Source organism: Erithacus rubecula (genome assembly GCF_903797595.1).
Source record: "Erithacus rubecula genome assembly, contig: SUPER_Z_unloc_8, whole genome shotgun sequence".
Classification (NCBI taxonomy): Eukaryota; Metazoa; Chordata; class Aves; order Passeriformes; family Muscicapidae; genus Erithacus; species Erithacus rubecula.
The window spans coordinates 480,782-499,815 of record NW_027635619.1 but is presented as its reverse complement, the minus strand read 5'-3'; the positions used below and the strand labels follow the sequence as shown (position 1 = coordinate 499,815).

The following is a 19,034-nucleotide window of genomic DNA, read 5'->3' as shown; positions in this document are numbered from 1 at the left end:
ACGTGGGTTGTGAGGGCACGACAACCATTTCAACACCAGGTCTGCAGTTTGTTCCTTCCTTTGCAAACCAGTTGCATGGTGGATAAGCCATCCCTCTATTTTCTAATTTTAGGCAACAAGATATGATGATGAAGATCTTGGGATCCAAATAGTCAGGTGCTGGAGTTCAACACACTGGAGAACAGGTATTTAGCAAAATTCCCCTCAGCCCCTGCTTCTGCCTAAAGACTCGCCTGGTACTTGATTCAAACGTGTCTGTAAAAATCTTCACCCTTTTTCTCTTCATCCCTCCATCAGTCTAACTTCTGCTGTGTTGCCATATTCTGAACCCTCCTTTGAGCAACATGATTTTGCTGTAGTGTTGGGACTTCCATGGGAACTGTCTAGAACTCCTGTGAATTGTTGCTCTTTTTGGTAATTTTTTAAAGTGAAAATCCTCTTTTGTTACCTTTGCCTCTTCGGTCTCCTATTTAATTCTGCTATTCTATTATTTTTTTAGAATGTTTTGGTAAAACTGATATGAACTACGTGAAACTTACCAATCCTGAATTAGGTAGTTTTGGTTTTGGTGTTGCTGTTCTGTTCTTTCTTTTTTTTCTTTTCTCTGATTTTTCCCCTCAAAGGAAAGCTCTGAATTACTGAACTAAAACACTTGTTCTAGACATGGAGGAACTGTGGAATTTTAGAAGCTTTTGAAATTAATGCCTGATTATATGCCCTTGAATGTTTCCTCTTCCAGACAGTGCAAGTTTTTCGTGGCAACCACGAGAAAATTGTGAGAAAAAGCACAGCCATGCTTGTAAAGCATTTTTGGGTGCAGAAATGTGTCTTTTGCTGCACTGTTATACAAGTTAGTTTAGAAGTGAAGTTGAAACTGGTCATCCTGTACCTGATGACACTTCTGCTTCACATTCTGTTGAGGTTTGGCAGAATTCCTGTTAATCTATATTAAACACAGTTTCATTGCTATGCCTGAAAAGAATTGTGTACAAATAGGTTGATTAAAGGCATAATGAAAAAAAAAATCACACAACAAATTTGTCTAGAATTCATCAGCTGGGAATTTTTGTGCTTCATCCAAATCTCCAAGTTTTTTAATGGCCTACACCAATACTCTCAGCAGCACATTGGAGGTCAAGATGTGCTGAGCAGCAGCTGTGAAAATATAAAGATATTTGCTTTTATCAGGGACAGATAGAGTGGGAGAGGAAGCACTAAGGAAAAAGACAGTAATTTTATAAAAGATGATTGCTGAGGTTCTCCACTCTCCCACAATTATTCTTCTGAGTGGGACAATCATGTGGTGGCAGATGCCCAGGTATGTTAAGCTAGAGCCAAGCTATAACAAATAATTATTGCAAATCTTGTAACAAAGAATATAAAATTCTTAATGAAATATAATCCAAATGTTTTTTCCTACCAAAATGTGCTGAAAATACCCATTGGCTTTGATTGGGAAATTTAGAATTCCTAGGCATTGTTCTTTCCTCACTTACAACTTTCATCTAATAATTTCCACCTAAATTCTCCCACCAAGCAACACCATCCTTTCCCCTGACACTAGTTATCTCTGTGCTTGATGTCTAAAAATGCCACTTTTGCCTTAGAGTAGTTCTCTGTGTTCTAACATGCATGTGCACCAGCAGAAACCACCACACCTGCATTTTTTCTTTTGTTATCTATTCTGCAACACTCTCAGCTGCTGCCACTTCCAAGGTGCAGCAGCAAGAGTGGGACTACTGTGAAATTGTCCTAATTACTCCAAAATGGCCTGGCCAGGTGAGTCAGAGCTGGCAAAGTACCCTGTCAAAGGAATCAACTTTCTCTAATGGCTGAACAGGCAGGGAGTATGTCTGCTCACTGCCCACTTCTCTGATCCTCCTTGTCAGAAACTCTGCATTATTCCAAATTTTTAAACTCACTTTTAGCACAGAATTTCCCTTTTTATGATTGTGAACTCTTATGAGCTATCCAGTAGCAGCCAGCCCATTGGTACAGAGTTGACCAGGCTGATTTGTAGCAGAAGTTATAGCACATTGATTTTTAAGGTCTTTGTGCTCTTTACTCAACTTTTGTTTTAGGGAGTTGATTTTTCTTCCTCCTAAGCTGCTGGTGCTCAGTAGTATCTCTGAAGTTTGTCCTAAGGGTGTGCTGGACTATTTCAGATCATCTCTTTAGTGACCCTCTGCTTCCTTCTAGCTTCCCAGTGCACTATGAAGTCTATTAATTTTCAAAGTAAGGAAAGTGATATAGAAAAAGAACCCTAATTAGATGTGAGCCACAGGGCATAACAGATGACATTCTTCAAGACAGAGGTGCTGCTCCTACTACAACTGTAATTGTTGTATTTCCATAGAAGCATAATGTACTTTAACACACCTTATGAGCTCTCATAAGAAAAAAGGTAACACAAACCCAAGAAATCCAAAATAAATGCAATGGTGCGCAGGTACCATTTAGTAAGAAATGAGGAGAGGTAGAAATGGAAGATAACAAGGGGATATTATCTCTAAGAGTGGCTGGCAGAATTTTAACCTTTTGGAAGGCAATCATTAGAGTACCTCACCAGTGATATTTTGTCACTGAAGGAATATTTTTATTGATATTTCTTTCTGAAGGAATGACCCTTCTGTAAAGGAGAATCAGATGTGGATGACCAAATGGCCATGAAATACTGCACATGGAGTGGATGCTGCATTCAATGTGCTCAGACATGACGTGTTGTTGGGGATTACCCCAAATCTGCTGTCCTCACAGTGTGATTCATAAAAGATTTAGCAGCAAAGACATTTCATAAGTGAAGATCTAGAATGAGTTACATACTAAAAGGAGAGAGATTAATTTGTTAGGCGAGAGTTAATTAAGCACAGAAATTGACTGAGTTAAAAAACTTTACTTCCTGAAGGAAGTGAAACTATTTTAGCAGAGAGGAAAAGGCAGATCATTTAATGAACAGGAAAAAAATGCCAAGGTTTGTAAAGAGGTTTGTAGTCTGTCTTGGCTGTACAGAAGGCCAAGTTGTTGGTACACACCAGAATGTGCTGTAAGAAACTTTTACTCATTAAAATGAGAAAGCAGAAATTCTCTATCAAAGTGTTAGGAAAAGTCATGAGTCAGTCGGCCAGTGGGGGAGCAAAACCACTTCTGATTGAATTTAGCCATAAGTAATTTAGAAGTGCTTTTTCCTTCATTCTTCATTTAGGTCTCTGTAGCTGCTTCTATGCAATGAATGATTTTACTTGCATTTTACTTCGATGTGGCTTGAGTTAAGAATAGTTTCATTGTAAACTGGCTAGCACAAGATTCTTCGCACAGCAGCACTGTGAATTTAACCAGAATGGTGGGACTCTACCTGCCTCCCTCCACAATGCACAGAGTTCCAGGTTACCAAGATATGTCCCAACAGGAGTGATTTAACACTACAGCAGTGGCCTGAATGCTATGTAAATCTCATCTTCTAATGAGTGAGGGTGTCCAGGAAAGCTTACTGGTACTTAGAAAATCACCTGGTAGCATTAACTTCTGCAAAGATTTTTCCACAGTGACATCAAAATTTTATATAACAACACTCACAGAAGGAGGATTTTATATTGCCTATTCTGTCTTTGGCTCTTTTTTCTCAAAGGAACTCAGATGCTGCAGAGTGCAGTCCCTCCTTGAGGGGACAGAGACTGGTAGAAATGACAGGTCTCTGATAAGATCAGGTGGTTGATGTGTTTCCAGGGCCTGGGTTTCCTTTGGAGCTTTATTTTTTTTCTGTGTTGAAATACTTAAAGAGATTGGATAAATGGTGCTTACACATATAACTTTTCTAGTAATAAACAGAGTTTATAGTCTGTGATCTACAGTCAATTGATGACTGCTGTTACAGCAGGATATAAAAATTCCATCCACAGTTGTTCACTAGGTGTCTGCCTTGCAAACATTCTCAGTGGAGGGGAGAGCCTCAAGCATTAACGTATGTGCTCTCAAGCAGTTGTGAGGACAAATTTAAGGGCATATGCCATGCTAGTCTGATGGAAAATGCAAGTGTAAATACATCTTTGAAACCTAATTATGATTCAGCAAATATTAATATTATTCATACTGGTTACGGTAGCATAAAAGTCTTTAGATTTAATCAACAGACCTTAATTCAAAGCCTATTCCATTTATAACTTGGAAGGTATTAACTGCAGAGCAAGGGCAGTCCTTTTTTTTTATTATAGAACTCCAGTCAAAAGGACATATAAATGTTTGTGAGAGATGAGTATAAATTACATTGAAACACAAATGAACGAAGTATTATGAAGTAGTACTGACACATGTTCCATGCCCACTTCTCCCCCCTACCTATGGAAACTGGGAGCATCTCACCTCTGGATTGTCACTAAATCATTAATTTGAGTATGCATATTAGCCTCAGAATAACCAGCTTTCAGTTCCTCTGCAAAAGGAGATTTGAAATGGAATCCTTGCTGTTCTTTATCACAGACACACAGTGTGTTGCAGGTCAGTAACCTGCAGCACAAATAATCTAAACAGCTTAAAACATTCTCATTTTTTGTTCAGGTTGTTTAAGATTTTGGGTTTGCTTCTTCCAGAAAGAAATTGTCCATGTAATGTTGGACATGACTATCATGAAAATATTACAGTTGGATTATGTGTGCTTCCCCTGCAGGTATTTTTTAGGTTCACTACAGCTCGTTTGATTTCCTTCAGACTTCCATCAAAAGAGTTCTCAACTCTGACACTACTGGTGTCTGCTTAGAGTCCAAAATTTACCTTAAGCAGAATGTTGTTTCCTTGAGTCAAAATGAAGGCTTTGATTTAGATCCCCTGTCTCAGAGATCCAATTTGTCTTTTATTTCAGCCTCCTATTCCTCCTGCATCACTGAGTTTTAAAACACAGGTATGAATATAAGCATCACAGACTAACGTAACAGAACAAAATTCTATTACAGTAAAAGAATCTCTTTAAATCACTGCTTTACTCAGTGAAAGGAATCTGTGACATGGTACCATCGAATGATACCTAAAGGGGAACACTTCAAAGGAGCCTTCAGTGCATTAATACTGTTTCAGTGCTAGTATGCAGTGGAAACAGAGAGGAAAAATATTTCACCCTTTTAGGAACAACCTGAACAAACCTCCCCCCAAAACTCAGCAAAATATTTTCCCTTCTTGGTACGTTTACAGTCAACCAAAGATGTAGACTTCTTGATGAAAGAGAATGGTTTCACCCTCATTTATGATCATTACTCCTCCTAGATCAGATTTATTTGCATCATAGATTCAAGAATGTTTTAAATGTAGATGTTTGCAATTAATGATTTAAAATATAGACTTTGATTTTCTGAGTTTACTATTTTCAAGTTTTTGAACACCTGAGAAACACAACCTTGTAATCCTTTAATACTGTGGAAAGGACTTAATTTTTGCATAAAGACTGACTTATTTTACATTCAAACAGCCAACATACTAATGACAGAAAAATTTAGCCTGAAGCTGTCCTGATTTTGTACACAGAATAAATGTTAGAGCTGTTGCTATAAACCTACTTATTGTTCTCAATAGTTATGTTTTCATTTTAAAAGGGACGTATACATTTCAAATGTATTCAAATGCTATGTTGCAGGTTTATACTGCTATTAAATAATCCCCTGAATACAGTACAAACATAATATTAGGTTTCATCAAGCAATGCTCTTTCACCAAAGAAAGGATTGGCAGTCTTTAAGCATCTGGTCCTCTCAGCCTTAAGGCAGTGACTGGTTTTATTTTTTGTTTGTTTGTTTGTCTTTGTTTATTTGTTTGATGGAAGAAAGCAAAAGAGTATCTCAATCTACTCTATCAGTAAAAATGGAGGACAAGTGATGTGATTCAATTGTGTGGCTCAGGGTGACTGCTGGGCAAAGAGAAAGGCTCTGGTGTGGAGGACAGATTCCATGGGACTTCCATGGACCCTCACTGGGCCTGTAGAATCAAAACTCTATCCTTCCTCCCTCTCAGTCCTGGTATTTTCGTTTTGGAATGCTGACAGAAACTTGCAATTAGCCACTGATATCTTTCAGCTGCAAAAACTGAAAGACTGTGTTTAATTTCTTGTTCTGAGTCTTCAGTTGGAAGATTTTCTTTCATGTGCACCATCAAGTGAACACCTTAAGTGAACTTATCTAACTTAGGCTTTCTAATGTATTTTTCAGTCTTGTGTCTACAGCAAGAATATTAAGTTGGCAGAATCTGAAAATGAGCACAACTAATTTCACGATGTAATTAGTTATACCACAACTGATCTTTGTGGAGGTATCTGCAATGCAGTTGCAGCAGAAAAGGGGAAAGAGGCAACATGATGTCCAGAAGAGGTGGGACAGAGAGCAGGACATGTGTCTGGCTTCTGGAGGAAAAACACCTTTGTTTGGTAGTTTTATTTATTTCTCAAAAACAATTGCCTGACATGAAGGTGAGGCCACCCCTCCTGCAGTGATTTTTGTAGGAACCTATAAGCAGTTCCAGCAATCCTAAGGTCACTGATCTGCTCTGTAACTACCACAGAAGCACAAGAAAGAAATAATCAAAAAAGAGAGTGGAGAAGGCTGATTCTAGACACTGTTATTTTATTACTCTTCCATCACCTGTTCTTTTTTTAATTTCTACCTGAGCAGGCTGGACATGGAGTTTATAGGGTCAGCAAGTTACCTGGTTAGCCTTTGATGCATTCAAGAAAGGCAAAAGGGGTAACTTTAACCCAAAATTCATTAGTACATATAATTCCCACTTTCACTTATATGGCCCTTTATTGCTCATTTTCAGTTAAGTACCAACACAAAAATCAAAACTCCAAGTGGTAATTTTAAAGAGTAGTGAGGTAGAGGAGTTAGTGTTGCCCTGCTCATCTTCCAGGCAGAGAGGCACCAAACAGTGGAGGGAGAGTATACAGAAAGGACACCTACTTGGTGCTGGCACTACATCATAGGTAGGAGTTCTGTTCCCTGTTTGACTTGGGAAAACATTCCTAGAGATTCCATCTTCCTGCCATACACCTTTCATGACCCCATGCTGAGCTATGTCAGAGAAATCCTCAGGCATAAAAATGAACTTTATTTACAAAAGAAAAAAAAAACACTAAAAAGAAATTATTAACCCTGTTCTAGATGATCAGTTGTGCAAATGTTGGTGGAGGGAAAAGAAGAAGAGATGTTGAAAAACTATTTTCATAAACAGTTTGAACCTATGATGCCTTGAATTCAGTGCCCTCAATCTAATATAGTCTATTGCACATCATGTTCAAGCCTGAGAAGATATTTCTGGGCTCTGTTTTTGAATTAGTGAGTAGGATTTAGCCCTGGGCTTCAATGAGTGGTCATGCTGAGGACTCAGGTTTAACACCAGCAACAGGACAGCTTTAGGCAGAGAAGCCTCGGGCCTCTCATTTATGCAATTTAAGATTACATTTTCAGCAAATGTTTCTCTTTTGGCTTTTGCCAGCAGTTGAACAAGAGTTTAGGCATTTTACTATGGAAAACTTGGTTTTGAAAGTTGTTAGTGCACACTACAGAACCTGCAGTCATATGCTAACATATAAAATATCACAGAATGTTCTGAGGTGGAAGGAGCCCACAAGGGTCATCAAGTCCAACTCTTAAGTGAACGGCCCACATAAGTGAAATTAAGCTCAGCTTTCAGTCCCCATAATATCACATACTTTTGTTTCAAGCAGAACACACACAGTAGGACAAGTGTCCACTGTGGAAGTGTCCAGTGAGCTGAGTGACAAACATATTGCAAAAATAATGAAAGCTGGTAGTTGAGTTCTGCTCTAGAGATGAAACACTTACAGAAAAAGGCTGAGACAGTTTGAGGGTTCTCTTTGAAATAGATCTTTAGCAGTCTTGCTTTCCTTTCTGCTGCACTACTGCAGCCTGAAGTCCTGCAGGGCACTGCAATGCACCAGTCTGCTATTAAAGCTGACTTCAGGCTAAAAGTGACTGGGAGTCCTTAGAAACACTTCTTCCCTATGTGATGAAAGATGAGTTGACAACACAAATGTCCAGCCTGAATATGCAATGAGGTTTTGGAGGAACTTAGGAATAAAAAGAGGATGTATCATCTTTGGAAAGAGGGTCAGGTCTCCCAGGAAGTACGTAAGGGGGTTGCTAGAGCATGCAGGAAAAAAAATTAGGGAGCTCAAAGCTCAGTTTGAACTTAATTTGGCAACTTTTGCAAAAGATAATAAAAAATGTTTTACAGATATATAAGGGCAAACCTTTGTTCTCTACTGGATGAGGGAGGGAACTTAGTCACTGCAGATGAGGAGAAGGCAGAAGTGCTCATTACCTTCTTTGCCTCAGTGTTTAGTGGGAAGATGGTTTGTCCTCAGGACAGCTGTCCTCCTGGGATGGTAGATGGTGCCAGGGAGCACAATGGTCCCCCTGTTATCCAGGAGGAGGCAGTCAGAGAACTGCTGAGTGCCTTGGATGTTCATAAATCTATGGGACCAGATGGGATCCATCCCAGGCTGATGAGGGAGCTGGCAGATGAGCTTGTGAAGCTTCTCTCCATCATCTACCAACAGTCCTGCTCACTGGTGAGGCTCCAGGTGATTGGGAGCTGGCCAATGTCATCCCCATTCATAAAAAGGGTAGGAAGGAGGATCCTGGTAATTTTAGGCCAGTTAGCCTGGCCTCAGTACCAGGTGAGGTTATGGAGCAGTTTATACTCAGTGCCATCACACAGCACTTATGGGATGGCCAGGACATCAGATCCAGTCAGCACAGGTTTAGGAGGGGAAGGTCATGTTTGAGCAACCTGGTCTCTTTTTAGAACCAGGTGACCCATGGTGGATGCAGAAAAGGCTGTGGATGCCGTGTACCTGGATTTCAACAAGGCCTTGGACACTGTTTCTCGCAGCATTCCCTGAAAAAGCTGGCAGTCCATGGCTTGGACAGGAGCACTCTGTGCTGGATTATGAACTGGCTGGATGGCCAGGCCCAGGGAGTGGTGAAAGCTGCTGCACCCAGCTGGTGACCAGCCACCAGTGGTGTCCCCCAGGAGTCTGTGCTGGGGCCTGGTCTGTTCAGTAGTTTTATTGATGACATGGATGAGGGCATTGAGTCTTCCATCAGTAAATTTGCAGATGACACTAAGCTGGGAGCATGTGTTGATTGGTTGGAAGGGAGGAGGGCTCTGCAGAGAAACCCGAAATGTTTGGATGGGTGGGCAGAGTCCAGTGGGATGAGGTTTAACAAGTCCAAGTGGTGAGTCCTGCGTTTTGGCCACAATGATCCCCTACAAGGTTAGAGGCTGAGGACGGTGTGGCTGGACAGTGCCCAGGCACAAAGGGACCTGGGGGTGCTGGTCCACAGCCAACTGAACATGAGCCAGCAGTGTGCCCTGGTGGCCAAGAAGGCCAATGTAATCCTGGCCTGTATCAGGAATGGTGTGGCCAGCAGGAGCAGGGAGCTCATTCTTCCCCTGTACTTGGCACTGGTGAGGCTGCATCAGGAGTGCTGTGCCCAGTTCTGGCCCCTCAGTTCAGGGAGGATGTTGAGACACTTGAGCGCATCCAGAGGAGGCAACGAGGCTGGTGAGGGGCTTGGAGCACAAACCCTGTGAGGAAGGGCTGAGGGAGCAGGGGGTGTTTAGCCTGGAGAAAAGAAGACTTTTTCTTCACATAAAACAGCTCATTTTACAAGCAGTTTTGATGATATTTTAGTTGGATTTTATTCTTCTCAGTCTCAGGCTTGTCCCAGCTGGAGATTACTGGCAACACTACCCTGCCCCCTCCCTGACACAAACCAGCATGATGCCAGTCCCAATCTCTACACTATGCTGAGTTGACTGATTTGGGGAGGGGAAGGACTGGAAACTGAATCTTTTCTGTCCTGCTGGGACATTGTGTTTGATAAAAGAAAAAAACCTCAGATCTGGTCAGTTTAAATGAGCTTTGGCTTTCTTTTGTATATGTGATATTAGAAGAAAAGGTGTAGTAATTTTGTTTTTGCAGGCTTAATGGCACTTTTATTCTAGAATTAGTTGCTATTGCTTTTCAAATGAAAAACTTTAACGATAACATGTTTATTCTCATTATTCTGTTACTTCTCAGTTCAAAAAACGCTGAGAAAACATAGAATTTCCCCTAATCAGAGTCTGAGTACAGCACAAATTTTGCAGTGTTTAGACTCTTTTTTCCTTCAGTCCTTGCTAACATCTGTGTTTCCTGTTCACATTTGTACTGCAGGCGATTTCAACATACTCTCACTTTCAAAATCTTTTTCACACTGACTGTGCTTTGTCTGTTCATTTTACGTTTATCACCTCTCTCACAATGCAGGGAATTTTCAGAGATATCTTGGTCTGTAAATTAACACATCCCTTGAAAAGACTATCTAGTGACAAATCAATCTAGTGTTAAGCATTTCTCTACTGGCTTTCATAGGTAAAGTACACAGGATTCATCTGCAGGGTAAAATTTATTCTCTTGAATCACCTTACAAAGACATCAGTAAGTTTTTACTGACAATCTCACCTCAGAGTGTATCAAAAAGCCCTCAAAGGAAAACATGTTGAAAATGTTAAATAAGAAGTATTTTAGTCACAGTCTGTCTCCAACAGGGATTTCTTAATTACCTTATTTTCTGCAGAACAGCAGGTCTTGGCACTGGTGCTATGAGAACTGTGGTGCACCTCAGTGAATTTTTGTCAGGATCACAGGGATTGAGGAAGCTGGTCCTTGACACAATCTTTAATGCCAGGGAGCAAGTTTGTCGTATTTCTGTGGGCTTTTGCTGGCTTTCCAGTGTAGTGGCTAGGCTGTGGGTCTCTGGCAAGGGACAGCCTTTTAAGGGGGTCTTCTGGCAGGTCTCTTCGCCACCAGATAAACATCAGCAAGTGGGCAGCCAGGGGCTGCAAGCAATCAGCTCTCAGTGATTTCAGCTCTGCTTGTGAGACCATCACAGGCTGACCCAGGGACAGAGAGATAGAACCACTGTATGGCAATTCCACAGAGATTCCTTTATTATCCAGCATCTCTGTGAAAGTGGCCACACCTGACAGCTGCTTGGAGAGCTGGGCAGAGGCTGGGGTTTTTATCAGGGAATGCAAGGGTGACACCAAAGGGGGAAAGACCTATGGGTTTCACAGGATTAACATGGGTACTAAGGCATGGTGGGATAACAGAAGCTTCTGGGATTGCTCACCATGACAATGGAGGATGTGCCCACCTAAGGGACATCTCTAGAAGGACTGAGATAAGCTAATCACAGCCCATTCGAGGGACATCCTTCCAGGTCAGAAGCAGGGGAGGCTGACCTGCTTCCGAACTGCAGAACAGCTCAATGAATAACAAAGCTTATGTGGAAGTAGTTTCACTTTCCTTAAATGCCTTTGCTGCCTTAGGGCACTAAGGAACAGCTTATATTTCAGCGTCTGGCAGAAATCACCATGACACATGGGAAGAGAAAGGCTATGGACTGCTGCAGAAACAACATTTCAGTTGTTGTGGGTGTGCTTACAGCCATGTGCGATAGATACCGTGTGGAATGACAAAATGCTGCTCCCTGGTGAAAATCTGTGGTGGGTTGACAACAGCTGGATCAGAGGTGCCCACCAGAGCCACTCTAGCAAGTTCTCAGCTGGTCTGGGGAAAGAAAATATCAGAAGAGGTTTGTGAGTCAAGGGAGAGATCACTCACCAATTTCCTCACAGGCAAAACAGACTCAGCTTGGGGAATTTGCTTATTTATTACCAATCAAATCAGAGTAGGATGACGAGAATTAGAACCAAATCTTACAATGTCCTCCCACCACTTCCTGCCTTCTTCCCAGGCTTAATTTTATTCCCAATTTCTTTACCTTCATCACCCTCAGCAATCACAGGGGGATGGGAAAAGGGAGTTATGGTTCACTGTATGTTGTTTGAACTGTACTGTGCAATTTTTCTCCTTTCTTAGGTGTTTCCTTCCCCTTAAGGACCGGTCACCACACCAACGTGCCCACCCAGTGCAAACCTACCGTTCCTACAGGGGTACTGTACTTTGGATAAGGTAAATGCATATATTTGGTTTGTTTTTAGACAACATAGAGAGTTACTCTTGCAATAGGAAACAGCCCTTCATGGAAGATACACCTTTGACATTTATTATTTATTACAATAATGACGGGTTGTCCAAGATCTGTCAGGGGTGTGGCAATATTTCCACTAGGTTCCACTAGGCCAACGACAGCTGGAGTAGGTCCTCGTCTCTCTCTGGGAAATGTGTCCCACTACTGAAGACCAGGCACAGAAGCATTGTACATTAAATTCAACACTGAACTCTTGATCTAGTTGAGCAGAGCTGAATATGAGTTCAAGAGTGCCATTGCTATGGCTTGTTTACTTGCCTGAAGAGAAATGTAATTGTATCCTGTGTGTCACAGAGGCTTACAGAAGTAATGTGCTAATATGTCTCTGAGATTTACAGATACAGCACCAGGACTGAAGTTAGATTGGTATTTTCTCAGGGCTTGCACACAGAGGGTTTGGGTCTATCCTAGACAATCTGATTACTTCAGGAAGTTAAAACAGGAGCTTTCAGGGCAAAGCAATGTACATTTGATTTAAGACTTCTGGGCACAAAATACTTAGGCCATTTCCCAAGAGAAAACTGTTGTCCAAACATAATTTTGGGTGGGCTCTGATTTGGAAGTTTGAGAGCTGATTTAATGTTGGTGAAATTAATTCCCTAATCCCAGCAGAATTTTCACTGTACTTCAAGCATATCCTTAAATTCTAACTCGTATTACATGTTACTAGTCCTAATTAATGTACTGGAAAGAATAAAACTATCAGCTTGGTCACAAAAGTAAGCAAAACAGAAGTTCTTCTGATGAGTACTTCTGCTCAGGAAGCAAAGTTAGTGTAGAATTAGCTAATTTTGGCAGTTATTTGCTCAAGCACAACTCTCCTTCAATATCTAGATATATGCTATGTAATTCTGATTTTAGGACTAGCCATCTTTGTAAACCACTATGCACAAAGCTCTACCTGTCCCTGAGGCTCTTGCTTCAAAAGCACACTTCCACAGCAAAACCAGTAAAATACTGTTGTTTCATTTTGCAGGCCTCTGGTTTAGCCCGAAACTTTAAAATTATCGCTGTTTTGAAGGGTGGATCTGCCATCAGTGCCAGCTAGCAGCAAAAGATTTTTCGGTATGTTTCAGTACATTGTCTCACTTGTCTCAACCTCCCATCATGCTAGACATAGATCCCTTCCCCTGGTAAGGTGTTACAGTCCTCCCCGATCCTCACGCTGGTTATTTGGAATGAGTGAAAAAGGAGAGAAGCTGAGGGTCCTCCGGTAGTGCCGGCTGGTTGCCATTGCGGTCCCGGTGCCAGCCCCGGGGCCGCCACTCCCGTTTCCGTACCCTGCCCGTTTGGGGCAGGCAATTGAAGGTGAGCTGTGCCCCCGGTGCGCTCTGGGTGGGTGACAGGGAGCTGGAAGGGTGGCTTCTCCAGGGGCCTGGCCGTCCCTTCCTCCTCTCCCTGGGACAGCCAGTGACCACGGCCTCTCCCTCCCCACAGCGTGCGACACCAACAAGGGCGAGCAGCTCCCGTTCCCCAGCCTGCCACCACTGCCAGCATGGCCACAGGCGCAGACTGGAACTGCCCGATCTGCCGCGAAGCCTCCAGCAACATTGCCTACGTGGGCAACTGCCTGCACCAGTTCTGCCGCAGCTGCATCACGCGATGGGCCAGAAAGAACCCGTCGTGCCCGCTGTGCCGGCGGGCGGTGAACACCATCATCTACCCAGCAGGGCTCAACCACTATTTCGTGGAGACGACTACGGCGCACGCCTTGGAGGATCAGAGCACCGGCCCGCAGGACGAGCCGAGCGCCGCGGAGCCGCAGCCCCGGGCCCGCCTGGAGGGCTTCTCTCCCGAGACCTGGGCACTTTGCTTCCGCACCCACGCCGAGATCCTGCGGCCGGTGGAGCTGTGGCTGGAGCAGGTGCTGTGCGGGTCCTGCTGGTGGGAAGTGGCCTTCGCGCAGGGCAGGATCGTGGCCAGCCTGTGCCGCTACGGGCTGGACGAGGAGGCCTTGACGCGGGAGCTGCAGCACCTCCTGGGGGAGCAGACGCTCCGCTTCGTGAGGCTGCTCACTGAGGTCGTGTACGACCAATGCAGCGAGCCGGCGTGGCGCTACCTCCGCACGGCCCGCCCGCAGGCCGAGCCCGACACCGCCGCCCGGGCCAGCACTAGCCGGGCGCCGGAGCCGCGCCCCGAGGACTCGGAGCCGCGCCCCGAGGACTCGGAGCCGCGCCCCGAGGACTCGGAGCCGCGCCCCCAGGCCTCGGAGCCGCGCCCCGAGGACTCGGAGCCGCGTCCCCAGGACTCGGAGCCGCGCCCCGAGGACTCGGAGCCGCGGTCCCAGGACTCGGAGCCGCGCCCCGAGGACTCGGACTCGGAGCCGCGGTCCCAGGACTCGGACTCGGAGCCGGCCGGCTCCTCGGGGTCCGCGCGGACCGGCGGCTCCGGCCTCCGGGCTGCCTGGCAGCCCCGGAGGTGCAGGGGCGGCTCCAGGAACCGCGGAGCGGCCCACAAGAAGCGGTGGCACCGGCAGAATTAGAGGGCTGTGGCAGCAGCAGGAGAAACGGGGCCGTGGCAGCGGCGGGGATCGACTTCGTAGTGAATAAATTCTGTAAAAAAGCCAAACCAAAGCAAAACAAAGTAGAACAAAAAGGGGAAAAAAAAAAAAAAGAAACCAAAACAAACAAAAAACACCCCCAAAAAAAACTAAAAAAAAAAAAAAAAACAAACCAAAAGAACGAGCAACAAACAAACAAACAAACAAGCAAACAAAAATAAAAAAACCCACACACACTCCAAAAGAACGAACAAACACAAGCAAAAAGAAAAAAAAATTAAAAAAAAAAAAACAAACAAACGAAAGCCAAACTAGAACCACTTAAAAAACTGCGTGAAAAGCCTGCTCTCGCCACAAGTCTTGCATGTGGCATTGCCTGCGCTGCCACCCGATGCCTTCTCCTTCTCCTGGTGCTGTGTACATCTTCCCCCTCCCGAGTGTCCTGCAATTTCTGTGTTGTCTACCATAGCTTGAAGTCTCAATTCATCTGCCAGAATGTATTTCTCACAGTTTCTTCAAGAGATTGTACTAGTCCCATCTCAAGTCTTTCTTCCAGTGTATGTCTCAATTTATTAGCAAACAGATGAATTCCAGACAAACAGGATTCTCAGTATTCTCCATTTTACTCCTGTTTGAGTTTAACTTCAGCTATGTTTGATAATCCTTTTTCATGACAGTGATCAAGGCATTTAAATGTATATTCAATTCTATACTTGTCTCCTTTTAAATATTTTACGTGATTTCTTTCTGTAGACATCCTGTAAGTGTGAAGACTTAATTCTATCAGGAGATCAGCATATTGCTAATACTCCAGCAAGAGGTCTTTTGATGTTTTTCTTACTTAAAGTCTCTGTGTCAAATGTTTGAAATTGCCATGTTGTTCAATAAAACAGCAATAATTCTGGAAAAAAAAAAAAGAAGTTGTGAGCCCTGATTTGACTGAAATGGTTAAGACAAAGCTGTCCCTCTCTGCCTTTTATTTTCCTGAAGCAGTACACCTCTATCCTGCTCCCAGCTTTCAGCAGCTGCAGCTTCTATATGCCAAACTCAGTCTGCTCAAATCAGAGACAAAATTCCCAATTCCTCAGAACTGAAGGACTGCACCCACAGTTTGTGAAATCATTTCCTTTGTCCATTCTTTTGGACAAAATGAAGAAGTCACGAAAGTGTTCACATGTCCCCAGTATTAAATTAAAAAATACTCATACAGAATTTCAGTAGTAACTTTTTTGTTTTATTTCTTCATCTTTTTCTACAAGTTCATATGTAGGATTTCATACTATCTTGTTTTTTTTTGTATGTTAAAGCTGCAGCATCATTCACAGTTGTGTTGCTTGCACCACTGAGAGTTACTTAAACAATTTTCTTAATTGGGTCTTTCTTTAATAAATACATTTTGCATTAGCAAACTTAAATGGTAGCAATAACAGAGCGCTTGTAATAAAACTGCACTTCTGTATAAATTCCCATTTTCCCTTCCAGATACTTTGAACATCTGTTTGGGGTTTTATTGCTTTGGTTTCCATTCTCTGTCCTCCTGTTAAGGTATATAGCATTTAGCAGATTTGTCTCTGAAAAATGAAAGACTCTGTGGATCTCACTAACTGAATAAGATGGAAGCCACTGTCTGGTTCTCCCTTACTGCTTTTCAGTGGAATTTGCCAGCCTTTGAGAACTACTATGGAGAATAATCCAGCTATTCTGCTTAATGATGATGATACTTGGGGCGCTTATGTGAGGATACTTACATGAGTGGGGTTCACTTTGTACTATTAGTGTTCTTAATTTTAAGTAATTTTAAGGTTCTTTAAATGGCATATTTATTACATAAATATTTTTTCTGATATTCCAAAACAATACAGGGTCATACTTAAAACTGTTAGATATAAATTCCCCTCACCATGCTCTTTCTGCTGTCTCCCTGCCTTACTCACATCAGCTGGTTACATAATTCACAAGTAATTACACTTCTGTTTCCTCTGAGTGTTGGGAGTTGTGTGGAAGTCTTGATAACAAATGTGAGACTGTTTCAAAGAGATTAATCAGAATAAAGTAAATTTCACAAGCAGAACACTTCCAGAGAGGACATGCCTGAGACAAGGAGTGAGATGATGAAAATGAATACAGCAAATTATAACATATTGAGGTCCAGAGATAAAATGAGTGATGAAATCAGTAAATTTCTTCTATTAGCCTATTTAGGAAAGACACATCTAAGTAAAAAATAACCTTCCAAGCCACAGTAATGCAAAAATGTAAATGCCTGTGCCAGAGATATGTGTCACATTACACCTAATTAGACACATGAGCAGTAAGTAGGCAGGGGCAGATTAACAGAGCAGGCAGAGAAAGCAGGTCTGGCTTTCCTTTTTTGACATAATTTTAAAAAATCAAATTAGAAGGCATATACTGCAGGTGATACCAGTTGAAAATTATAATACAACCACACATACAATGCAAGAGAGAAGTATACCCACAAATAAGCAAATCACCTAACTACTTTGAAGAATTTAGACCTTGAAAGATCAAGAAGAAATGTTGTAGAGTTAAAGGGCAGAGTTGATTCTGATAGTCTGACAAGGGGGCTTTCCAAAGACCATAGCAGCTTCCCAAGCTCCTTTCCAGTGATGGCAGTGGTGGAGGATACCTACCTGTGAGTTATCTGTGGTGAACAGAAGTTTGAATGGGAATTGTTTAAGAATGTTCTAATTAAGAACAGTAATGTGCTGTGAAGGAGAAAATTCTGCTAGAAAATTGCCCATTAAAGAGAGAACTGGAATGAACATAAACCAATGGGAAATATGAGGAACAGGCCGTGTACAGTTACATTCTGCCCTCAGGTCTGTGCTAGTATAAAAACTGCAGTTTTTACTTACTTGCAAAGAATGTGTGGAGAAAGCAAAAGGATTTGCTTGGCTGCAGGTTGGAAAATTTTCCTTTAGTGAAGGTAGTTAGTATTTTACCTATTACTGGGTAAATGAGTGAAGGGAAGTCATGTGGCAAGGCAGAGGAGCTCTTGTTCTCTCTTTAGATCTGGTCAGATAAGTTGTTTCAGCATTCACCATTTCCTTTGCCTCATTTATGAGCTGCACTAGGGGTGTGAAGGCATGGCTGGTGATAGTCAGACTAGGACAGGTTTTCTCTTTATGTGCTTCTCATAGGGTGGCCTGAGAAAGGAGCTTCTGTCAATTCACGTTTTTTTAAACTTTAGAGAGCGTGGAGAAGTCTTTGAAATGGAAGAAGTTCTTGCAGCTTGACAAATGAGTATTGTTATTCTGCAATGCTGAGACTTTATAATCAGCCAGAAATGGTTGTGGTCCTCCTTTAAAAAGGGTGCAGGAAAAACAGGGCTGCAGAAGTGATATGGCATTTTCTGTCATTTAAGGAAGAGGAGGGCTACCACATCAGGTTTCAAACAGAGGATCATAAATCCTTTCATTTTCACTTTCCAGTGGCCTTCAAATGAGAAAGGGGAGCAAGGGCAGAGCTTCTTGGTTAGCAGGTGTGGTTTTTACTAGCACGTTACCTGAAGTTCCCTGGGACAAAACTCGTGGAAATAATTCCATTATGGAAAGCTAATGACAGCCCTGTGTTCCGTGCTCGACTCTGCCACGTCAGTGAAGAGGTCAAGGCTGCCTGTCCACAGTTTCAGTGTGGTGATTGCTCAGGAATGATGGTGCTTATGCAGCCTGTTCCTGGAAACACAGAGAGGTGCTGTGGGCTGTGGATCTGTGGGGTGCATATACAGATGGGAGGTTTCCATGGTCAGATGCAGCAGAAGATTCTATATGCTTTGCTTAGAAGCTTCCTGACATCCAGCTCAGAATCTGCACTGAACTCCTGACTTGATGAACTCAGTCTAATGACTTGTGATTGAATTTTACTGCAGATTAAATATTGACAATGCAGAAGTGTTGCTCTCTGTTGGCACCTTGATAAATGTTTATATTTTGATGTGTAGAACGTGAGAGCAGCTGTCTTCTTTAATGTTACTTTGGAAGCTGAAAGTCTTGTGAAGATGATTGTGGTGAACAGGATATCAGTGTGAATGCTGTCACATTGTGCTAATTAGATGCTGAAGATGAGATAGTTTTTGTAGTATATATCCTGTAGTATATATCCTGTCATTAATTTGTATGCTTTTCAAAGCTTTTGCAGAACAGATATGTTGCTGAGGTTAAACCATTAACAGAAAATGCAGAACAAAATATCTTGCTCTATTTTTCACTTCACAGTATTGAAAACTAATTAGGCACCTTTGCATAGCACTGGGAAAAAAAATAAAACTCAGATGCATTTTGGTGGATTAAATGGCAAATCCAGCCCTTGACGTGAGTAAGTGGACTCATGGTATTAATTAACATCTTGGTAATTGCAGTGATGGTTATATCAGTATCAAATGCAGCCAAAGGTTCAGGGATCAAAGTCCCACA

The 19,034-nt window shown here is 42.6% G+C and overlaps 1 long non-coding RNA gene across 1 annotated transcript in view; it reads left to right on the top strand.

Annotated features, from left to right (window-relative positions):
* Positions 1-12,015, top strand: part of LOC306815089 — a 38,096-nt gene extending 26,081 nt beyond the window's left edge. Inside the window, exons 2-3 of the long non-coding RNA XR_013777315.1 lie at positions 113-185; positions 11,930-12,015. This is a non-coding gene — a long non-coding RNA (uncharacterized lncRNA). The remainder of the gene's footprint in view (positions 1-112; positions 186-11,929) is intronic.
* The last annotated feature ends 7,019 nt before the right edge of the window (positions 12,016-19,034 follow it).